Genomic DNA, 5,851 nt, shown 5'->3' with positions numbered 1-5,851 from the left:
GCTAGTATAGTACATGGAGATAGGACACGGGAGGAGATGACAACGCGGGATTCTGTGGCCTCAGGTTCTGGAGGGAGATTGTGCCCTGGGGGGATTACTCTGACATTCCGAAGGTATGTTATCATAGCTGCAAAGACAATAGACAAACCCAGTTAAGGTGAAGATTGACCTTTGTCAAGAAGATACTGGCCTAGGACATGTCTACCCCCATGACTCACTTTTAGAAGCAAGTTGGAATTTCAGACCATCCCATGTGGCTACTTAGGTCTCCTGGTCTGCAGAGCTGCCATGCAGGCCTCTCCCGAGCTTGTCAGGTTTAGTATGTGGCTCCTTTTTTGTCCACAGAAGGAAGGGCACTTGCTCGAGAGCAGCTCGGAGGTGAGAGTTCTGTTTTTGTTATAACTTAGGAGTCAACTGAGCCTGTTTAAATGCTGCCAGGAAGGAGTCGGTGAGAGGGAGGGGTTGAGAGGAAGAATAACGGATGAGTCTTCGATCCACGCAGGCGGAACACACTTCCTTTGCACTTGGAGGGAGAAGGCAAGCTGCGGTGTAGATGTAGATGGGCTTGTCGGTGGCCTGGCCAGCTCTCTTCTGATGGCTTCTCTTTTCTTGTGAAGTTGAGGGCGTGCTGTTCTTTGGAAGGCGTGGAGGGTGGGGAGAAGTGTTGAGGAATGAAGAAAATGAGTAGGCTGTCAGGGAGACTGGCAGACAGTCTGGAAGGATTGCTGGACTGTCCTGGAGGTCCAGTTGCAGTTGGAGACCAGGAACGGTAGTGGCCCAACCACCAGGTTAAGGACGTTTCTGTAGGTTCCCTTTGAAGCCAGGTTTGGAAGCGGGGTTAGGAGAGTCAGGGCGTGGGGCTGGAGCTATTCACATTTGGGGACTTTTGGCAGGTGAGTGCGGCGGAAAAGCAATAAACTTGGCGGCGGAGTTGAGGTTATTTGTAAAGCAGTGATTGATGCGATGGGTCATGGAGTCTGGAGTTGCTAGGAGAGAACAGAAGGGGACTGATAGAAGAAAACAGGAACTAAAACAGTGGAGGTCTGGTGGAAATTAAATACAGATGTGGTGACTGTAATTGGAATGAAAAGTGATAACTTGGGATCAAACAAGATTGGATTTAATTGTCCATGGGTAGAGCAATTCTGGGTGCTGGCTGACAAGGTCCAGGGGTGGCCAAGGGAAGGGTGGCTTAAGTGACATTGAGAAGACATTCTTTTGAGATCAGAGAACTAAGATCTTTCCCTCGCTGGTTTGGCTCAGTGGATACAACATCGGCCTGCAGACTGAAGGGTCCCAGGCTCTATTCCGGCCAAGGGCACATACCTGGGTTGTGGGCTTGATCTCCAGTGTGGGGCATGCAGGAGGCAGCCAATCAAGGATTCTCTCTCATCATTGATGTTTCTATCTCTCTCCCTTTCCCTTCCTCTCTGAAATCAATAACAATATTTTTTTTTAAAAAAGTTTGGCCTTTAATGAACTTTAATTTTTAAAGTATTTTACCTTCACAGAAACAAGAAAGCGGGAAGAGTTGGCATGTGTCCCTTTGTCCCCCCCCAGCCCCCTCCCCCCCTCAACCTCCACACCACCACCAGCCGGCCCCACCGTGGTACCTGTGTTATCATCCGTGAACCTACGCTTTTTTGTTTTTTAATGTGATACCAGCAAGTATCAACTGTTCCTTAGAGTGGCCGGCCCTGTGCCCGGGAGCCTTCCCAAGGGATGCCTGTGTCCAGCTTGTTAGGACAAGGGAGGGGGTCAGAGGCCAGCTGCGCCTTAGCCTTTATCATCTACTCCAGATGCGGGCGCTCCAGGGACCTGCAGGGACAGGCGGGCATAGGACAGCCTGTGCGTCCTGTCTGACGGCCCTGCCCTTGTCCCTTCCACTTCATGAAGTCCTTAAGGGCCTCGAAATGCAGAAACTCAGCCCGACCTGAACAATGGGGCGGGAGACAAAGCCAGCTTCCGAGACGCCAGGGTTGACGCTGAAGGGACGTGGGCAGAATATGCCCACAAAGAGTAACACCAGAGGCCATTCACGCCGCGTTCCGGTGGGAGTGGGGAGTGAGGAGCAGGTGCCCAGCCCTCCTCATTCTGCACAAGCTGGACGAACCCCGTGTGGTGGGCAGCGCCCCAATCTCCAGTGAGTGTCTCCTCCGCCCGCTGGCCCAGCGCCACTCGGGCCACAGGCTTGGGGAATCGAGCGGGAAGACTCCACGAAGCATTCACTTTCAAATGAAGCTCTGCCCTAATTAAGGAGGGGACACGGTTCCAGCTGGATGCGGATCCCTTCTCTGTAAGCTCACAACACTTTCACAGAACTGACCATAGAATTCCTTTTCCCCAAACAACCGGACATCTTCAAAAGCAATAGAAGTGCGCCCTGGCCAGTGTGATCAGTGGTTAGAGCGCCAGCCTCTGCACAGAAGGGTCTCAGGTTCAATTTCGGGTCAAGGGCATGTCCCTGGGTTGCAGGTTCCATCCCAGGCCCAGTTGTGGCGTGTGCGGGAGGCAAACACTGGATGTGTCTCCCTCACATCCATGTTTCTCTCTCTCTTTCTCTCTCCACCTCCCTCCCCCTTCCACTCGCTCTATAAATCAACGGGGAAAAAATGTCCTTGGGTGAGGATTAACTAAAAACAAACCAAAAAAATTAACAAGAGTGGAATTTGAACCCGGGACGTGAAAACGACTCAAGAAGCAGGTCCGAGGGCCTCCTGACTCCCTCTGTCTATTGATTTACTAAGAGGGAGAGAAACATTGTACAAACGAGCTGAAGAGGAGTTCCCCACTTGTGGTCTCACCAGAGCCACCAGAAAGGGAAGCCAGACAGCTAATGGGTCCGGGCTGCCTGTCACGACTTGAGCCAATTAAGCAGAGACAGGGGTGAATCATACATGAGCGTTTATTCCAACACTGCGGGCGGCGTGGGAGAGCAGCAGGTCAGCCACGAAAACCTGCTCTCCCCCTCCCGCCGGCTGCCTGGGTATATCGGGATGAAGAAGAGAGCCTGCCTGCCCAGGGGGAAGGGTGGGAGGAGTGGCTGCAGGGTCTGTGGTCCATGTGTCTCCTTCTAGGATGGTAAAGTCCAGTAACAAGCTAGTTCATGTTCATTGGTGTTAAGACCAGCTCTGCAGTTCCTGGGGTCAGAGGATGGTCAGCATTCCTGAGGCAAACTCCCGGAGGGGGTCAGGGTCCAGACACAGCCACCAATTCAAAGCGTGTCCTGTCCTTTGGTCTCAAAATGCATTTTCTTTTCTGAGCAATGGACTCTTCCGGGCCCCTAGTCCGTGGTCGGCAAACTGTGGCTCGCGAGCCACATGCGGCTCTTTGGCCCCTTGAGTGTGGCTCTTCTTAAGCCTTAGGAGTGCCCTAATGAAGTTAATAACAATGTACCTACCTATATAGTTTAAGTTTAAAAAATTTGGCTCTCAAAAGAAATTTCAATCGTTGTATTGTTGATAGTTGGCTCTGTTGACTAATGAGTTTGCCGACGACTGGCCTAGGTGTCTGTTATCTTCTCACAGTTGTTTTTCTTCTTGCAGCACATCTCCAGTTTCCTAGGACCTGTAAGAAAACTTCCTACCTGTAGTTAGGAAGGTGAAGAATTATTAAACAGTGGTGGCTCTATTCTTATTACGTGCCCTTCCCCACTATGAAAGGTACCCCAAAACGCTGACATGCGAGCTTCTTAGAGGCGGAAAGAAGGGAAGTAACATTTATTAGGTGTAACTAGGGGCCCAGGTGTTCTGCAAACATCACTTCATCGAATCTTTATAAGAACCCTATTTCATAGGTAGGTTTTATCAGTTTATAGAAATGGGCACCCAGAGGTTTAGCAACAACCCCAATGTCACAGAACTAAGTGGGGGAGTCAGGATTCATGCCCAGGAGTGACTCTGCAGCCGCCTTCCCGCTGTCTCAGACTGGGCGCCAAACCACCCTTCTGCCTCCCATACCTGTGGATTGTGACACTATTTCTCACCCAGTCCGGGCCAGCCTCAGTGCACTTCCGAACACAGCTGACCACTACCGACCTGGAGGGTGGGCACACAAACCAAGTTCTTGGGCCTTTGGCACCATACAAGCTGCCTTCCAATTGGCCATTAACAGGCTCCTTGTGACAGTTCAGGTGTATCTCAGGGCCCAGCTCCCCCTGCAGAAGGCTGGTGCTGGGGTCAGGTAGACGTGGCCCGGGGTATGGAGAGCTTCCTGTGACTGATGTGGGCATTTTTCCATTAGCAATGCAAACATTGGAGTCAGTCATTCATTGCCTTCTCTGTTAAAATGTCACCTCCTGGAGAAGCGACATCACTCCTGCGAATTTATTGTCCGAGTCACTTTTTCTTTTGTCCGGAAAGATAGGCTAGACTTTCCTAAGTTGCTAGGGGATATCAGCTGAAACTCAAAGCTTGGAATAGTCGGTGATCTCTAGCTCCCCCACCCCCACTCTTAGCTCCACTGCATATATTTTAAAGCGAGGTGCTAGGCCATCCACGAAGAGCTTGCTCAGAAGTATCCAAACCGGTCCTGCAACTCATGGTTTTGGCACATCACCTACTTCCAACCTACATCTAAGAAAGGGGGAGAGATTGCTCAGAAAGTCGAGGATGTCTCTAATGAGAAAGAACACGTCGGTCACCCCAGGTGGCTGCTTTAAACTGTTTCTTGGGAATGGCACACACCTCCAAATGTGTTGGGGGTCAGGGTTGGAATGCTTCCTTGGGGTCCAAGGAGGCCTGATCCCTTGGGAGGTGAGCAGTTGAGGGAACTCCACCCATGACTTCTGCCCACTGGAGGGGGCTGGGGGGACCTAGCAGAGCACCTCTGTGGGCTGTATCTTCAAGCAGGAGCCGAGGGATTTTTGTAGAAAGTTAGATGAAGAGGGCATCACCCATGTTGCCTGGACCAGAGAAAGGACAGCACTGGGCGATCCCCTTGGGAGGCTGTGTTCAAAGAACCTACCGAAGGCTTCCCTAAGGGACATGGAAGGACAGTGGCTAAATAATATCTCCGAGAGATGTCCACATAATCCTCCACCCGTGAGCACGTCCCCTTAATGGCAAAAGGGACTTGCATATGCCATTATATCAAGTACCTTGAGATGAGGAAATTTAATCCTGTTTAATTGAACCCATCATTTCAAGGAAGAGTAACACGCACAGCTTACCAGGCCGTAATTTTACCAGATTGCTCCCCCCCGCCCCCGCCCCCCCCGCTGGGCCCGGAAGGACAACCATGCTCCCCAGAGGGTGAGGAAAGGGACAGGAATTTCAGAGGCCCCTTCAGGGATAAGGAGGCCCACGTGTGAACTCGATAACTTTTGGGGGCCTGGCCATCACAATCTCAGGAGACTGTGCCGGAGCAACTTTGGTGAAACAGTGCCAAATCCTACCATCAATGAACAAACAAATAAATAAGGTGAGGCGGAGAGTCACGTGCCTGGAATTTTCTGGGCAGGTTCTGTGAACATTTCCCAGAGCGAGGCTCCCACCAGAATTCCACATAAAAACAATTGCACTGGCTGCGGTGAGCTGCTTAAGCACATTTCTCTCCACCTGAGTTTTCTTGACCTCAGCAGACCTGAATGGCTTCTGTCTGACTCACCCTGAGCCTGACCTATTTGTGAAATGCTTTCTCTACAAAAAGCTGGGGGAAAGTGCAGGGAATGATACATTCTAATGCCAACATAGACAGGAATGTCTAATCCTCTCATTTTAGCTGCTCCCTGCCTGCCAGTGGTAGGTGAATGCTGACCAAGTGTTGGCAAGTGTCTAATGGCCAAATTAATCTATTGGCTCCAGCAGGAAGGGGGGAGTGGGGGGGTGGGGGCGGGTGGGGGGGGGAGGAG

This window comes from Myotis davidii, unplaced genomic scaffold (assembly GCF_000327345.1).
Source record: "Myotis davidii unplaced genomic scaffold, ASM32734v1 scaffold390, whole genome shotgun sequence".
Classification (NCBI taxonomy): domain Eukaryota; kingdom Metazoa; phylum Chordata; class Mammalia; order Chiroptera; family Vespertilionidae; genus Myotis; species Myotis davidii.
Note: the sequence above shows the minus strand (reverse complement) of the source record.